This window comes from Cricetulus griseus, chromosome X, assembly GCF_003668045.3.
Source record: "Cricetulus griseus strain 17A/GY chromosome X, alternate assembly CriGri-PICRH-1.0, whole genome shotgun sequence".
Taxonomy (NCBI): Eukaryota; Metazoa; Chordata; class Mammalia; order Rodentia; family Cricetidae; genus Cricetulus; species Cricetulus griseus.
The window spans coordinates 93,559,438-93,579,373 of NC_048604.1; positions in this window are offsets into that span (position 1 = coordinate 93,559,438).

Here is a 19,936-nt window from a genome sequence, read left to right on the forward strand (position 1 = left end):
ATAAATAAATTATAAAAAGTTTTTCCTAATAAAGTTTTGAAATTCTGTTCTTCCTTATGTTACTTGATACTAAAATATCTTTCAAATGCAAAAATATCTTTCATTCCACACATAATTGGAACTTTAAACACAATACTGTAGTAGATTCATAACTATAGGTGAATGAAGGGTAAATAAGAAGGGCATTGAACCAGGTCGTTCTCCTTGAGATTGTTGCTTGTATACAATGCATTAGAGCCAATTTCTATTTTTTCCAACTTTTTTTTATTTGAATTAGAAACCGTATTGTTTTACATGACAATGCCATTTCCCTTCTCCCACCCATCCTCCCCTACCACCCCCCCAACTAAAACCTTATCTGTCACATATCTTTTCTGCTCCCCCTGGATGGTGAGGCCTTCCATAGGGTGTCATCAGAGTCTTTCGTTTCCTTTGGGGTAGGGCCTAGGCCCCACCCCCTTGTGTCTTGGCTCAGAGAGTATTCCTCTATATGGACTGGGCTCCCAAAGTCCACACCTATGCTAGGGATAAATACTGGGCTTCTACAGGAGGTCCCATAGATTTCTGAGGTTTCCTCACAGAAACCCATGTTCCTTGGGTCTGGATCAGTTCCATGCTGGTATTCCAACTATCAGACTGGGGAGCAAGAGTTCCCAGATGTTCAGGTCAGCTGTTTCTGTGTGTTTCACCAGCATAGTCTGGACCTCTGTGCTCTTCACCGGTCCTTCTCTGCATCTGGGTTCCAGTTCAGAACAGTGATTAGTTGTGGGTGTCTGCTTCTACTTCCACCAGCTGCTAGATGAAGGCATATAAGTCAGTCATCAATCTCATAATCAGGGGAGGGCATTTAAGGTAGCCTCTCCTCCGTTGCTGAGATAGTTAGCTGGTGTCATCTTTGTAAATCTCCAGACATCTCCCTAGTGCCTGATTTCTCTGTAAACCAAAAATGTCTCCCTCTATTATGATATCTCCATTCTTGTTATCATGTATTCTTCCCCTGACTCATATTTTCTGCTCCCTCATGTCCTTAGCATCCCTCTTCCTCTCCCCTTCTCATTCTCCTAGCTCCCTGCCCCCTCTTCCCGTGCTCCCAATTTGCTCAGCAGATCTTGAACCTCTCCCCTTCTCCAAGGGACCATGTATGTCTCTCTTAGGGACCCCCATGTTTATTAGCTTCTTTGGTGGTGTGGATTGCAGGCTGGTAATCCTTACTCTATGTCTAAAATCCGAATATGAGTGAGTACATACCAGGTTTGTCTTTTTGCGATTGGGTTACCTCACGCAGAATGGTTTCTTCTAGATCCATCCATTTTCGTGCAAATTTCAAGATTCAATTGTTTTTTTCCACTGAGTAGTACTCCATTGTGTAAATGGACCACATTTTCTCTATCCATTCTTTGGTTGAGGGGCATCTAGGCTACTTCCACTTTCTGGCTATTACAAATAGTGCTGCTATGAACATCGTTGAACAGATGTCCTTGTTGTATGAATGTGCTTCTTTGGGGTATATGCCTAAGAGTGGAATTGCTGGATCTTGTGGTAGACTGATTCCCATTTTTTTGAGGAGTCACCATACTGATTTCCAAAGTGGTTGGACAAGTTGGCACTCCCACCAGCAGTGGAGAAGTGTTCCCCTTTCTCCTCATCCTCTCCAACATGAACTGTCATTGGTGTTTATGATTTTGGCCATTCTGACAGGAGTAAGATGGTATCTCAGAGTTGTTTTGATTTGTATTTCCCTGATGGCTAAGGATGTTGAATACTTTCTTATGTGTCTTTCAGCCATTTTAGATTCATCTATTTAGAATTGTCTATTTAGATCTGTACCCCACTTTTTAATTGGGTTGTTTGGTGTTTTGGAGACTAGCTTCTTGAGTTCTTTGTATATTTTAGAGATCAGATCTCTGTCAGATATGGGTTTGGTGAATATCTTTCCCCAGTCTGTGGGCTGCCATTTTGTCTTGCTGACTGTCTCCTTTGCCTTACAGAAGCTTCTCAGTTTCAGGATGTCCTATTTATCAATTGTTGACCTCAGTGTCTGTGCTACTGGTGTAATATTCAGGAGTCGGTCTCCTGTACCGATTAATTCAAGGGTATTTCCCACTTTGTCTTCTAATAGGTTCAGTGTAGCTTGATTTATGCTGAGATCTTTGATCCATTTTGACTTAAGTTTTGTGCAAGGCAATAGTCTTGGGTCTAACTGCAGTCTTCTACATGTCTGCAACCAGTTATGCCTGCACCATTTGCTGAAGATGTTCTCTTTGTTCCAGCATATAAATTTGGATTGTTTGTCAAAAATCAGGTGTTCATAGGTGTGTGGGGTAGTATCAGAATTTTCAATTCGATTCCATTAGTCTACCAGTCTATTTTTATGCCAATACCAAGCTGTTTTCAGGACTATAGCTCTGTAATAGAGCTGGATTGAAGTCAGGGATGGTGATGCCTCCAGAAGTTCCTTTATTGTATAGGAATGTTTTGGCTATCCTGGTCTTTTGTTTCTCCATATAAAGTTGAGAATTATTCTTTCAAAGTCTGTGAAGAATTGTGTTGGGATTGTGATAGGGATTGCATTGAATCTGTAGATTGCTTTTGGCAAGATTGCCATTTTTACTATGTTGGTCCTACCTATCCAAGAGCATGGGAGATCTTTCCATTTTCTGGTATCTTCTTTAATTTCTTTTTTTAGAGACTCAAAATTCTCATGGTACAGGTCTTTCACATTTTTGGTTAGTGTTACCCCAAGGTATTTTATGTTGTTTGTGGCAATTGTAAAGGGTGATGTTTCTCTGATTTCTTTATCCACCAATGTGTATAGTAGGTGTATAGTAGGGCTATGGATTTTTTTGAGTTAATCTTGTATCCTGCCACTTTGCTGAAGGTGTTTATCAGCTGAAGGAGTTCCCTGGTAGAGTTTTTCAGGTCACTAATGTAGACTATCATATCATCTGCAAATAGAGTCTGACTTCTTCCTTTCCGATTTGTATTCCCTTTATCTCCTTTTTTGACTTATTGCTCTAGCTAGGACTTCAAGGACAATATTAAAGAGGTATGGAGAGAGTGGACAGCCTTGTCTTGTCCCTGATTTTAGAGGTTTTGGATCGAGTTTCTCTCAATTTAATTTGATGTTGGCTGTTGGCTTGTGTATATTGCTTTTATTATGTTGAGGTATGTTCCTGTTATCCCTGATTTCTCCAAGACCTTTATCATGAATGTGTGTTGGATTTTGTCAAAGGCTTTTTCGGCATCTAGTGAGATGATCATGTGTTTTTTTTTTTCTCAGTCTGTTTATATGGTGGATTACATTGATGTATTTTCGTATGTTGAACCATCCTTGCATCCCTGGGATAAAGCCTACTTGATCATGGTGGATGATTTCTCTGATATGATCTTGCATTTGATTTGCTAGGATTTTATTGAGAATTTTGCATCAATGTTCATGAGGGATATTGGTCTGTAGTTCTCTTTCTTAGTTGTGTCTTTGTGTGGCTTGGGTTAGAGCAAATTTCTTAAGACACATAGTCTAAGATAGAATTATCCATTAGGAAAGACAAAACTCACAAAGCCATGGTCAGACCCCAGCAAAGATCACCGTTTCCTAGTAAGTCCATTATTCACCGAGCACATTCTAGATCACCTACCCTCAGCTTGATTTCAGTAATGAAAAGACCTTTCATGCATTTCTCTTTTCTTATTGAGCAAGTGTGAGAGAGCAGCCTTACCACTGAAGTATCTGATGATAGGAGCCTGGACTTAGGAAGTTAGACATCTGGAGCTTAAGGGAACCTTGAGATGCTATAGTTCTCTGTATTACTGTAGAGGTGTAGAAGGCTTGGAGTGGAAGCTCACAGTGATGTTCAAGCTTACTTTGTACACTGTCCCTCTGGTTGGGAAAATTGACATCTCTCAGACTCCAGCCTGTTGTAAACAACAACCCAGTGTGACCCCTGTGTCATATTCAGATGAGCCTGATTTTTGTTTTGCAAATACTTTATTCTTTTGAAGGAAGGGTTTAGGGGAGAAGAAAAATAGATAAGAAACCTTCACCTTATAATTTGCAGGAAGACAAAATATCTCATAAGGAAGAAAATGAGAATCAGAGGACACTGGCAACAGCCTTCATTATTTTCCATTTTAGTTAGCAAATGCTTGCCAAATACCAATGGGAAAGAGGAACTGCGAGAGGGAATGTATAGCAACAATGCCTTCTAAATTTAATACCTGGAGAATTAATGTATACAGTATTATTCTAAAAATGCTACCTGTCCCTGTTTCTTATAATGATCCCAAGGCACTTGGTCAATATGATCAACTTCAAATAGTATTTTTCATTAACTTTATCTACAGAAATGTATTTTGTCTTCATCTAGCATGTCTCTGTGTCATCACTTATTCACACTTGAGAATCTCAGTGCATTGAAAACACTCCTTTGGAAATTTACCTTAAAGCATTTCTGATTTACAGTCCCACAGACTAACTCTCAAATCTCTTCCTGAAAGTTAAATCAATAGAGACATTATGTATCCATTACTAAAAGCAAAGTTCTTCAATGAAAACTATTAAACAGGAACGGCAACATTAATTGATTTAAAAACACTGTAGCAAATATTTAGAGTCCCTGGAACATCAGAAGTTAAACATATATAAGCTCTATTTCAATTTCAGAAAAAGAAAAGATGATTCATATGTAATCAGGCGTGTCTTCCTCCAGGCATTAGTATCCTATATTCTCTCTCTTCAATTTTCCCCATTTTAACAGAAGAATATTTTCCAATGACCATGATCTTCAGCTCTTGATTGTCCTATAGATTAATCTTGGCATTTGCATTTAATATTAACATTTCTTGGTTCCACTAACTCTGGCTTTATTTTTCTGAGCTGACTTCTTAGAACACCTGAAGAAATCTTTTGACTAGCACATAATAAGTATTTTAAACAACAATATGCATGTTTGAAAATGTGTGTTGAAATAGCTGCTTTCAATATAAATTTGTATCTGTTAGCATCTTCTTACACAGACACGGCCACTCTTTATTCTAGTGTTTGGGCTTATAGACTCTGCTTATTGCTGTATTCACTCAAAGAAGAGATACTAGAAACAAGATGTAGCTTTCCTCTTTGCTATAATAATCAGTTTAAGATGGAAAATAATTTTCATTTTCTTGACCCTAAATACTTTACAGGGAAAGTAAGCACCATCTTGGGAGCATCAAGGGACAACATTAATTGATTTGGGAACAAAATGCTCTTAGTTCTTCATAATGAATATTGCACAAATCTGGAAATACAGAATTAGCACTGCATTTCTGAAAAGCACCTTCATTTAGATAGACAATAACCCTTGGTAATCAATATAAAACCAGTCCACTGAGACCCAGATGTAACCCAAACAAAAAAGCACACACACACATTAGGCCCTCTGAGGAGATGAATTACAAGTCTTACTTTGCCAATACAATCCAATACTCCTTATTTGCCTTCAAAGAAATGTAGTCAAATGTTTTTCCTTTCCAGGACCCATGCCAGGCACATGCTGTTGCAGGCACTGTCAAATGTGGATGTCATTGCAGCTAAACTCATTTCCTGCCCAAGTCACTCTTGTATTCCCATTTCTAACTTCCTAATAATATTTATCCTTCCCACTATTGCCTTGGAGTAACCTCACTATTCATCTCTCAGAGAAGAGAAACAATTGTATTTATCAATTATTAATAAAGAGTAACCAATACTGCTAGCCTGTGTTTGCCTTTCTATTACCAGCCATTTGCTACTCTGGTGACATGAGGAAATCTCATTTGCCTTGAATCATACATATAAACATTTGGAAGATGAACCACATTCAGCCGCCTGAAGAAAATAGGACAGAAATATTCAAGATAAAGTATAATTTTATGAAGCTAAATTCAACATTTACGTAACTGATTTATCCATTTACTTTTTGTCTGCAAATTGTCTCCCATTTTGAAGTTAATGTCCATTGAACCTAAATAATGAATAGCTACTTTTGATAACTTAAAACTTAAGAAAAGGAAATGCTGATGGGACCTTCTAATTTAGATAAATAAGCTTCTAGAATATATCATAAGACATATTCATAGCACATCATGATCTGCTAATATAGCAGAGATTATTGACATACTTTGGGGAAATACTTTAAATATCTGTAGGTAATAAACATGTTTTTGTTTAAGCAGTCAATTTGTAAGAATTTATTGAGAGTCTATATGTCCAACATGTCCCATTGTTCAGGAGGTAGGAGATAAAGACCACTAGTAGGTTAACAAGCTACATAAAAATCCAAAGTGTATTTTGAAGGATATTTCAAGTAGAGTTCTAAGCCATAGAAAAATAATTGCTTTACTTAAACTATGCCCAATACAGGTAATAATCAAAACTATTGACAAAATTAAGGCACATGGAAATGTGCCTTAAACCATAGAGTGAGCATAGACTAGACTATAAACCCATTTAGGCATTTAAAAGGCAGAGAGTATTTGCTTTATCCACAGTTTGGATTAAAAGTTCTTAGGAAATTCAATTTGCTATCTGGGTTTCCTCATACATGAAACAAAGACTTACATGTGCTAATGAATGAATAGCACTTTGTAACATAAATAGCATATAGTAAGCCTGTGGAATTGGTGGTCTCCTCTTCAGGAGAACAGTTTGCTGCCAGCATAGCACAGCTCTTGGAGTCTTTGTAACAGAGAATGATCACACATTGTGGGATAATATGAGACAAGCTTACACACACACACACACACACACACACACACACACACACACACACACACACACACACATCCCTAAGTTGAGGAATTGTCTCAATGATATCTCTGAGTCCGTGGTTCTCAGATAGGGGCAATGTTGCCCTCCAGGGGCATTTGAGATCATTTTGTATTATTTAAAGTTGGAGATGATAAACTGCTCAATGCAGTCCTACAGTGCTTAAGCCCCTGCAGCAAAGTGCTTTCTAGCCCAAAATTTAAACTGAGATCTGAGGTAATATGTGCATAAATTAGAATCATAAGTTTGTTCATGTTGCAATAGAACCATGGACAGTATCAGACACAGATGGATATTTTCTTTAACATAGATTTGCTTGACAGAAAAATGAAAAACAATCAGGTACCTGTCTCATGCTTCTCTGATACAATGTTTCCTTTAAAGTGTTAGGGAAAACATCAAGAACCAGAAATGATTTCAGAGCAGAAATTTATAGATAGAAAATGAAAGAATTTTAGCAAAAAAACAAAACATTAAACAATTTTTGAGATCTGATGTTAGGCAATGGGGTCGTGCTAACCTTAGGCACTTCTAAGGGTACTGAATTCAATGAGTATTTCCACAAAACTACCTCTTTTTCTTTTACTATTCAAAAAATTGTCAGCCAGGCATGGTGGCAAATGCCTTTAATCCTAGCACTCAGGAGGCAGAGGCAGGTGGGAGGCAGAGGCAGGTGGATCTCTGGGAGTTTGAGGCCAGCCTGATCTACAAAACAAGTTCCAGGACAGTCAGAGCTTTTACACAGAGAAAGCCTGTCTCAGAAAACCAATAAATAAATAAGTTAAAATTCAATGGACTTCAATAAAGTGATACTTTATTAAATAGTGATATTTTATTAAGCTTAATTTATTAATTAGAATTAGGAAACAGTGGCAATTTTGCCTCAAGAAAACTTATTTATGGAGATGCACATATACAAAGAACAAATTTGAAATGAGCAGGATAATGTGAGCCAAGTAGTAAGTACTGTGACTTTGTGGTTTTCAATATGGCATTTAGGCAATCAGACTAGCAGAGAATACTAGAGTAACTAATATTTATTTTTGGACAGATGTAGATTTTTTTATCTTTACCATTCTGAACTACAAAAAAAAAGATGAAAAGTAAAAACAAGATAATTGTGACATGCAACTGGTAACAGTTTTGTGATTTATAATGTACTCTGACATTATTTCCCTTATTTCTAAAGTAATGTGGGAAATGTTTACTGTCAGATGTTCAAGTACTTGGCTTCTGGTACTAGAGCTCCACTGAGTGAAATGTGTGTATTCTAAGAGCCCAAGTAGAGATGTCAGAAGACTCTGGGTTGCTTGATCCTCAGGGGCTGAGTGGATCTGCATGCCAGGTTGGGAGTTCCCAGAGTGGGCAAGCACAAGTTGGGCCCAATGCAGGGGCCAAAGCAGCTCACCTCTGCCCTACCTGGGGGTGGAAGTAGCCCAGCGATCTCAGCAGAGTCAGGGTCACTTTGTCCTCAGGGGTTGATTCAATCTGCCTGCAGACCCCAGGTCAGGAGTTCCCACAGCGGCCAAAGCAGCTCACCTCTGCCCTACCTGGGAGTATAGGAATGGACTCTGGGAGCCCATCCCACATGGAGGGATACTCCCTGAGCCTAGACACAGGGGGGTTGGCCTAGGCCTATCCCAAAGAATATGACAGACCTTGAAGACCCCCCTATGGAAAGCCTCACCCTCCCTGGGGTGCAGATTGGGTATGGGATAGGTAGGGTATTAGTTGGGGAGGGCAAGGAAGGAGCAGAGGGAGAGGGACCTGGGATTAACATGTAAAATGATCTTTCTAATTAAAATAAAAATATTTTAACTAATAAAAGCCCAAGTAGCAATAATTATAATCTAAAAACATCTAACATTAATGACAGAGAGAAGTAGATGGAAGATATAACCTACATGTGAAGGCAGCTATCATACCACCAAGCTAATGAACTGGGAAATCCTAAGTGGGTAACTCTAGCTACAGAAATTCACAGGGAGCCATGGAAACTCAATAAATCACTTGTACGGCTGTAAACTTGCCAGCAAATCAATTACAATATCTTTATAATTCCTTTCAGTTTGTAACTAAAATAAGAACACTAAGGATCTGAAAAATAAGCTATCATTGATTGCTTAAAAATCAGTTCATAAGGTAATGAAAGACACCCCAGTCACCATTCATTAGCAAGGCAGTCATTATATCATTTACAGTATGCATTTGCTAAATGGGCAAATGGATTCTCTACATATAAGCATGATAACACAAACCCATTATAAGTAACACATGCATTTTCAGCTGTTTTTCTAGTATTTAAAATGAATTTGCTGGCTGAGGTTATAGCTCAGTGCTAGAGTGCTTGTGTGGCATGCACTAGTCCTTGGGATCAATCCCTAGCACCTCAAAACAACAAAAAATTGCACTGTAATATCTACATATTCTCCCCTAACTTCAAGACAACAACCAGTCTAAGAATGCAGTAGATCTATGGTATAGCTTATATCATTATACATAACTAGTAGCAGAAGGTAAGTAATAATCTAGTTTTTATTCAAGTCATTGCATTTGCTTTTATCAACTGTGATATAGAAGGGTTAACACTGTTAAATAGATGTTTTTTTGGCTCATAGACTTGTACTGCATGATACAGCCTTAAAATTTTTAACAACAGCTTATGTTTTATAGGAGAAAAAGCTAAAACTCAGAGAGATTATGAGAATCATCCAAATACATAGAGTCAAAGTGGTGGTGCACCTGGATCAATAACTGGGGATTCCCAGCTTTCAAATTCACTGATCTTTTCATCATAGCACATAATACATTGTCCTGAGGTCAGGCTTAGTGTTACTGCTCCCTGTGCTACATTTTAAAAAATGCAACAAAGCAAAAACTTTCAGGCCAATTTATCATGAGAGTTAGTATAGAGGTATACTGCTAACTTGTTTTTATCAGTATGAAATAGACAATATTAATATTTCCAGTTCATGTCAACTGTGTAATACTCTAACAATTACCACTTCTTTTATCACTACCCAATGAAAGAGTGTATGCCATCTTTCAAATAAATCACATCTTTCAAAATCATGTATTTTACTCACATCCCCTGAGCATATTCATATTTCCCAAAGTTAAATCAGAGACAGACTTGCATTATTATCATTTATTAATCCAATAGCACACTAACTGACTTTTAAAATTCAAAGGTAGATTGCCTACCACTGATTCTCTAATAATATTTCCAAAAATGTTTTTATAGTCCACAAACAACTTTGCATGTATTAAGACTATGCCTGAAATAAAACCATTTTGAGCTTTAAGCTTACAAAAGGCAGAATGACTAGATGCAATAAAACAAGTGACAAGTCCTGCTGGAGAGGATGTGGAGTAAGGGGAACACTCATGCATTGCTGGTGGGAGCACAAATTTGTACATCCACTTTGGAAATCAGTATCAAAGTTCTTCAGGATGGAAATTAATCTACTTCAAGGTCCAGTAATACCTACACTATGCTTCATTCTACCACAGAGAAATGAATTCAACTGTGTTCATTGCTGCTCTATTCATTTGTAAACAGCCTAGACATCTCTCAACAGAAGAATGGATAAAGCAAATGTGGTACATTTACACAATGGAGTATTACTTAGCTATTCCAAAATATGACATCATAAAATTTTCAGACAAATGGATGGAAGTAGGAAATAATCATCCTGACTGAGGGAACATAGACTCAGAAAGACAATAGTTGTTAGGTCAATAATATCTAAGCAACAATCTACATAGGTTAGTTGTAGAGTAAGGGAGTGGGATGAGGATAGGGAATCAGATAGATTTCCCTAGTAAGGGAAGATATAATAGATAGTTATGGATGGATGAAAGAGGGTATTGGGATAGGATAATCAAGTGGGGAAGGGGTAGGGAGAAGGAGAACTAGGGAGAGAATATGGGGAGAAACAGCCAAAATTAAGGGCCATTTGAGGGGTAGTATGGAGAAGCTTCCTAAATATATATGCATACATGAAGGTGGTCTAAATGAAATCACAAAATAATGAGGGAGACAGAGTCCAAACTGGCCTTCTGTTGTCACCAAATGAAGCTTCCAGTACTATGTCTAGGTTGCATCTAATTAAGATGTTGGCCAAAGGGGCCCCATGGGAATCCCAAACGACGCATACTGTTGCAAGACAAAAGGCTGCTCTCTACAAACTGACAGCAAGGCCTCATTGCTGAAGACAACACCTACAGAACTCATTGAACATGGAGAAGTCAAGCTAATGTGCATAGAGACTTCGCCCCTAGCTGCTAGTGTTTTTGGTACAGCAATGTAGTCTGCATACTATCAAAAGAGAGCCACAAACTCTTTGATCTTCAATTCTCTCCTGCCTATAAGATATGTTAGTGAAATGGAGGTACAAAGATTGTGGTTGTAAGCAATCAATATCTAATTTGTCTTAGGATTCACTCCGTGAGATGGAACCCACACCTGACACTGCTTTGGTGACCAAGAACCTAAGACTGTATAGCCCAGAGACCAAAGGTAAAGCCAAACACTACTGTTCTAAAAATAGAAAAACATGTATCAATAAAATGACTCTTAATGACATTCTGCTATACTCATAGATAGGTTCTTTGCTCAGCCATCACCAGAGAAGCATCCTCATACAGTAAATGGAAATAGTATAGAGACCTACAGTCAGACAATAAGCAGACAGTGGGAGATCTGGAACAATCAGCCATAAATGTGGTGTCTCTTTTGAACCCTAAGGTAGAAGAGGAGGTGGAAAGAGAGTAAGAGTTAGAGGTGATGAAGGACACCAAGAAAACACAGCCCTTTAAATCAACATGAGCAAAGCTCGTATGAACTCACAGAGATGGAGACATCATGCACAGGGCCTGCAGGGATCTACACCAGGTATATGTTATGGCTTCCAGTTTATTTTTTTATGGTACTCCTGAGTGTGTGAATGAATGGGTCTCTGATTCTTGTGCCTTCTCTTGGGTTCTTTTTTTTTCAGTTTGTTTTATCTGACTTCAACATGACGGTTTTTGCTTCATCTTATATTTTATTTTATCACACTTGGTTGATACCTCTTAGAAGCCTGTTCTTTTAAATGAGAGACAGAAAAGGAGTGAATTAGATGTGAGGGGAGGTGCGGGAGGAATTGGGAGGAGTAGAAGGAGGGAAGCCATATTAAGGATATGTATGTATGTGAGAAAAAAATCTATTTCCAATAATTTTTTTAAAAAAAGACTACTCCTGGGAGATCAGTAATTCAGATGAGTTATAAAGAATTTGCCTAGTGTGGTTGAGCCTCTAAATTCAAACCCCAGGACAAGTATAGCATTTTAAAAAGAAGAGAGAGAGATTGAGAGAGAAATGAGAATATGCCTGTATTATATCTTGGCATTTTGATTACATCAAACAATGATGTGCATATTATTGTGAAGTCAACAGGCTAAATTTAAGTGAAAATTAAAAAGAAAGTTACTCAGTGAAAGCCATGTTTCATAGTGTCCAAAGGTATGCCAATCTGAAGATGGTTCAGGCCAACATACACATATGACCTACAATAACAGCAAAAAAATAGAGCTGGGGAAGCTGTTGAGAAGTACAAAAGACTGTTTCCATAAGCAAAAAGTTTCCACTTCTTCCTTTACTCATACCTTTTGCCAAATAACTGCAATCCTTTCTCAAATGGGCAGAATGTGATTCCTCACTTTTGAACTTAGCCATATTAAATTCTTAGGATAATAGAATCTAGTAAATGGGACACAAAATCTTAAAATGAAATCAAAGCAAACAACAGCAATAAAGACCAGTATTTGCACAATTCATCACACACCTTTGTCCCCTTAGACATTCTTTATGAAAAGCACATGTCTTACTAACATAGAATATTTTACCCTACAAGCAGGATAAGAGGTGTGGAGAACACACCGATCACCCTTAGTGAGGGCACTCCAACCTGCCCAGCCTAGAATACAGCTCAGCCAAGACTAAGTAATGACTGATGTAAGAGCTACTGGATTTTAGAGTTAATCTAGGACATATCTGGAATTGTTCCTTATTATTTGGAGTTATTTAAGCAGTCATAGAAGAAAAGTGAATGGAGAACTTGAAAAAAAAGATTAACCCTCACCACAGGAAAATCCATAGCCCCTATGTAGGATTTTGTTAGGATTATATATGAGGAGTATAGAAGGGTGTCCCAGGAGTGGCATTAACGTAATTGGATAGGTTTTCTTTGTTGGGACAGTAAGTGGAGGGCCTAAGCCCTACCAACCAAATGATATGACAGATTTGAAGATTCCCCCATGGAAGGCCTCACCCTCCCTGGGGAGCAGAAAGGGGATAGGATAGGGGTCTGTAGGGGGCAGGGGAGGAGGGGAGGGAAAGGGAACTGGAATTCACATGTAAAACAAGCTTATTTCTAATTTAAATTATAAACTGGAAAAAAGAAAGTAAGATAATGAAACTGTGTCCAGAAAGACTGATTAGAATTTCAATGATATGAAGAGACTGGAATTGTTGATAAGGCTAGTTGTCTTATCTTGGGCTAGTTCTAGCTCTCTAGAACAGCTATCCCTTATCCACCTCTGTGCCAGAACTAACATCTTCTGACTAATAGAATCCTTTTGGAATCTATTAACTTAGCAGACCACTAGCTTCCATTAACTCAAAAGCTAAGAATGTTGTAAGATAGCATATTGAACCTCTAGAAAAGCTTCCCTTTTCTTGCTGTAGCCACTTCTGATGTACTTGATTTATGAAATTCTCTGTTCTCTGAAACTATTAAACTTCATAAAATTGCTTCTACCGTGAATATGGAATTTGGGGTAACTGAAATCTGTGTTTCTGGGCCATGGTCACTCAAAATGACTCTAGAATAAACTATCTTATTCCTTTCAAAATGTTGTGCAAAAATAAGGCTGAATACTATTCTATTCCAATGTATCATTATATTACATTTTATTTATTTGTTTGTCCATTGGTGAGCGTTTGTATCACTGCCACCATTTGTTCATTGTGAACAATACTTCTGTAAACATTGCTGTCAAATACCTCTTCAACATCTTACTTTCAAGTTGGGAGCCCTACACCGAGAAAAGGAATTTCTGGAGTCATGATAATTTTATTCTTATTTTTTCAAACAAATATCCACATTGATTTTTAAAAACTTTGACATGTCTCTTTTGCTATACTAAAATGAAATTCATAAATAACATTATCTTCAAAGATAAGTTTAAAGTTTTATATAGTATCATGTGATAGGACACTAAAAGGAAATTATTCATAATACAAAATATATTTCAAATGCAATAATTTAGGTATAATTGTAAAAAAAATTCAAATAGGTCTTAATAATAAAAGCCACAAGTCAGATATAGGGGGAAGTGCTGAGAGATCAGAGAAACAAAGGAGCAAAATCACAGCCTATTCAACTTCCCAGCTCAGAAGAGACTGAGCTCCTGTCTCCTCCCTCCTTATATTCCACCCAACCATACCACTCCAGTCTCCACCTCCCTAGTGCTGGGATTAAAAGGTGTGTGACTCCCAAGTACTGGGATTAAAGGTGTGAGCTACTACTGCCTGGCTCTGTTTCTCTTTTAGACTGGACCAGTCCAGTTTAGCCCAGGTGGCCTTGAACTCACAGAGATCTACCCACCTCTGCCTCCCTCGTTCTGGGATTAAAGGTGTGTGCCACCACTCCCTGGCACTTATGGCTATCTAGTGGCTAGCTCCGCACTCTGTTCTTCAGGCAAACATTATTTGTTAAAACACAAAATATAACCACACATAACCACAAGAGTTACTTAATTTATCATAATAAATAAATTTGAATTTTAAGGAATAAGAAACCTTAAATTCATGTTACATAATAAAAGACATTTATCTGGTGTGTGGTGTGTGTGTGTGTGTGTGTGTGTGTGTGTGTGTGTGTATTAGACAGGATTCTGATTTCAACTTCATAATATTCTCAAATAGTCAACACCATGGAGACAGTAAAATGATCATTAGCTGCCAGGGCTTTAAAAAGGAAAGAATAAACACAAGAGATTTTTAATGCAGTGAAACTAATTTTTATTGTAGTATGATGGTGGATATATGTCACTATAAATTTTCCAAACTTGTGGAATGTATAGCACCATGAACTCTAATGTAAACTATAGTCTTTCAGGAATAATAATGAGCCAATGTTCATTCCTTATAATAAATGTACCATTCCAGTGTAGGATGTTAAAGTTAAGAAAGACTAGGGTTGGGGTGGGGTGTATGGAAATTCTTTGTACTTTCTGCTCCATTTTTCTGGGAAGCTAATGCTATTCTAAAAACTAAATTATATATCATTAACAATTACTTAAGCAGTCAAGAGCTGAATCTAGATACATTTCAATAGAAAAGAAAGAAAGCAGACTGGTGAACCCGGGTAGTGGTAGAGCATTTGCTCATCAGTAATGAACTTGAGTTCTGGGTCTAATCCCTGGCACTGAATAACAAATCAATATGATTGACTGTTCTTGAAACCTGAATTTTAATATTTTGTAATAAGGGCTAAATAACCACATTAACACACACACACACATACACACACACACACACACACACACACACACACACACACACAGAGAGAGAGAGAGAGAGAGAGAGAGAGAGAGAGAGAGAGAGAGACCCACATACACATGAAGGACAGACAGATACTTATACAACTCAGTTCATAGTTCAGGTTATTGTGTTGACTACACAAATGATGTAACCAATGTTTCCAATAGAAACACAATGCTCTAGATTAGTAAATAAGTTCTAGTAAACGTCCAGTAAATTGAAGCTTTCTTCAGTGTAGGTAGACAGACAGGCAGGCAGACAGACAGACAGACAGACAGACAGACAGACAGCCGAACTAATATATATTATATATATATATATATATATATATATATTATATATATATGTGTGTGTGTGTGTGTGTGTGTGTGTGTGTGTGTGTGTGTGTGTGTGTGTGTGTAAATGATGTGAATGAAGAGATAAGCAGATAGATATTGAAATAGTTTCTGTATTATTTGAAAGTAAATTGTACATGGTTTTTCCTGTTGTTCCCCAATACATTGAAGTGTGTTTCACATTGAGAATATCTCTTATATAACTATTATATTAAAATAAAAAATTTAAACATGATATAATGTTGTTATTCAATGTATAACCATATTTCCATATTTTCCAGTTGACTAATTTTCTTTCCAGAAGTTCTTTTAAGATCCTGAATACTGGCTGTGGCCAAACACTACTTTGGAATATAATGTTGATTTAATCTGGAAATATCAGACAAACTTTCACTATCTCTTATGACACTTACATTTTTGAATAATTATTCAATAAACTTCCATTTGGTTTTGTCTGTTTCATAGCAGTTATCCAGATTATGTGTTTTTATAAAGAATACCACAAAAGTGATGGTATACCCTCTCAATATATATCATCAACAGGTAAATTATTTTATTGTGTTTCATTATTAGAGATAGGGAATGTTTTCATCAGGGAAAAAAAGCTCACAAGAAAAGCAAGCTCACACAAACTAATACAACATTCTGCTTCATTATGTTGCTTTTTCATAACTAAGCAAAAGCATAAGTTGATTTCATCTAAACACAGCATTTTCATCAAAAAGAAAAGTAGTCCCTAGTGAACATAATTTAGTGAACAACAGCTTTATTGACAAGAGCTGAGACTTTTGAAGTAAGATTACATTATGTTGAAAATTGATGTGCTTGGTAAAGCATCCTATCAAAGTATGAGGTGGCACTTAGCTGGAACTTAGCTGGTGGCCAAAAGATAATGCATTATAGTCAGTGTACTTGGGAATTCCTGTGTCAGAAAGAAAAGGGACCACCTCACGAGATGGTATATTGGGTCTTTGAGATAGGTTAGCTATAAACTGCTTTCCTACAGCTCAATGAAATGAAAAGAGTGAACTTCATTTTTCTCTCATTTTGCTTCCATCTGATTTTGTTCTGCTAGCAAAGTACTTGAAGTAAAGCATCTATTAATCTTGGAACAACCACTGAATTTAATTACCATGTCTAATGTTAGCTTGTACAAAGTGTTATAGGGATATGTTTTCTTCCATAAGAAGTACAGCACAATATGTTCTTCTATTTCAAATCCATTTTACTTAATTCCAGTGCTTTGACAAGAAAAAGCAATACCACTGCCGACCTTCATATTCAAGCTGCTATCTCTTGCTGAACTGCACACCTTAGAAAAATCACATCCCACCTGCCTTCATCCTGACTGATATGCAAAACTATTTCCATTTGCTACCCACCACCCTCCACCAAAAAAATAGAATGAGGAGAGCATGAATAATTGTTGTGTTCCAAAGGACCATGATGAATTTTATTAGTGTACAAAGCATATTGCATGAATTTGCCAGGGGTCTTTATTCTGAGCTCGCATATGTTCTGCAAAGCTGTCATTTTAAGCTGCCCAGAGTGGTGCTGAATGGCTCATTCCATTCCCTTGTATGGGTATTCACCTTTTTGGGTGAGTAGTGGGTGGGTAGGAAACTCCACACGCTATGATGACAATCTATACAAAGTTTCTATTTCCCCATACATTTTTGGGAGAAGCAAGTAGAAATAAAATTGGGAAGTCTTATTAATTCTCTGTAGGAATCTCTTCAATTAAGAGGCTTTGAAAACTATTTTCAACCAGAAGGTTACTCAATGGGATCATGGAAGGAAGTTATAGGGCAGCATACACAGAAAATAGTACTAAAGGAGTGAGGAAAGAAATTTTAAAAACAGAAAGAGGTATTCGAGTTATACATTTTAAAAGCTACACAAACTTGTTAAAATTTGCCAAACAGAAACTTTTTCTCTGCAGAGTCTAGGAAAGAAAAAAAAATTCTGGTGATTGTGATCTCACTAATGAAGTTGGACTGGAACACATTTAAAATTTTAGTATTTGGGGTTTTAGTCTTATAAAGCAGAATCAGAAAGCATGATATTAAACAAGTATAATAGCTTTATCATTACCATTAACCATAGTTTTCTAGATCTCTCTATTACATTTTACTTCTGGAAATTACTGGAAGAGATTTTATATTATACTAAAATATAGCATTCCTCAGTTTTACTCCTGTCTAAAACAGATCATTGCATGTTTCTGAGTGGAACCACATGCGCATTGAAGATTTCAAATTGAAACAACAAAAACTAAAAAAAATTACTTATGAATTTCTTTATAGTTGATCTATGATAGTAACTAACAATGCATGGATTTTAACATTTCTGCTTGTTTTAAATCCTCGGTCCTTCACTCTTAGTTGCTTTTATTATAAGAGTTGCTAAGTGGTACTCAGAGTTATTTGAACTGTTTGCAGCTCACTTGAGAGGTTTCAGAGAAGAATTTTAGTATGTTGCCTAGAGATTGTTCTTATATTTTGGTGAAGGAAGTGGCTGCATTTCGTCCTTGTCCAAAGAGTTTGCCTGAGGCTAAAGTGAGTTTTGGATTAATTCTGTTGGCAGAAGAAATTTTAAAACATCCTGGTATAGACTCTGTCATGTATATATTAGCGGTAACTCTAATGAAGATATATAGATAATGAAAGGAACAAGCTGAGCAAGGAAAAATATTTGAGGAGAAAAAGAGGACCAGAAAGTGGAATGGAGCTAAATTCTGTGTTCAAGGAGATAAACAGATTAATAAATGAAATAAAGGAGGTAGTGACCTCAGGGCAAGATCCCACCCAGATAAATTTCCAACTTGTAGAAAGAAATAAAGAAAAGTTTTAGAGTCTGGTGTGGTGGTACACTCTCATCAGTGGGAAGGCAGAGACTGGTGGATCTCTGAGTTTGAGACCAGCCTGGTGTACAGATCAAGTTCAAGGACAGCCAAGCTTAGGCAGTGAAGGAAAACAGAAAACTGATGAATATGTAATTAAACAAGGGGGCCATGTTCCAGACCAAGTGAGTAGCAGAACTTGGCAGCTTTGGACACATTCTTTCCTTTGGACGTGTCCTTTGGATACTTCTATTCTTTAGAGTTAAGAATAGAAGAAACGTGTTATAGAAGTTGCATCCACTCCTAAGAACAGCTGCTGAGGCCAGGTATGTGTCAGGGGTGCCCCTGAATGGATGCCTAGTAGAGAGACCATTGTGTGAAGCTGTGAAGTTTCAGCTTAGATTGCCTTGGAGAACACAAGATGTTACAGATACCAGAGTGATAGGGAATGTACTTCTTTGTATGTTTATCTTATTGATTGTTGAATAAAATACTGTTTGGCCAATGGCAAGCAAGGACTAGGAGTCAAAGAGGATTCTGGGAAATGTAGTAGAGAAGTGATGATCCAGGCAGGAAGTGACATGGCAAGGAGTGTCTCGTCTAGCTCAACCAGCAAGAGAAACATGACTACGACTCTTCTTCAAGCAGTTTATTCAGGAACCTTGTACATCAGCTTCTCTCTTCTCCCAGCCCCCGAAAGCCCTTAAGTAGATGCTCAGTGCCCAATCAGCTCATGCCATCTGGCAATCCCGGATAGGCCACAGAAGGAGGAACCTAGCCAGATGCCTCAAGCACTTCCAAATAAGGCTTGTTTACAGCTAAGCTCGGACTACCTGGCATCCAGCCAGGTGCCAAATTAGGGCTGTGGCTCTCCACAAAGGAGACTCATATCTAAGCGAGGAAACAGGAAGTATGCCCTCTTTCCCCTCCTACAGCACAATGTGATCCACCGACAAGGAGGGACGCCATTAAGGCGTCTGATAAGATAAGTCTTATAACGTATATAGATTTATGATAATTAAGACTGAGCTAACAGATGAGAAGTCCTAGTCATTGGCCAAGCAGCATTGAACCTAATACAAGTTTCTGTGTATTCATTTGGGCCTAACTCGGGCAGGCGGCTGGCGTAAAGCACACACGTGGTGGTGGGGCTCAGGCAGCTTTTGGCAGAAAGATTTATCATAACACCAGAGTCATGGGATACCTGCTGAGGAGAGCTGCTAACAGGGAGTGGAACCATCCCAAGAAAGAGAAGTGTGTTGCAGTCAACAAAGCTGAAAGGAATTGGGGACCTGCAGACTGTTTTGACATCAGGCATGGAGATACAGGATTTGAAGTTTTCTCAGCTGGTTTTTGGTCTTGTTTTGGTCTAGCATTTTCTCTCT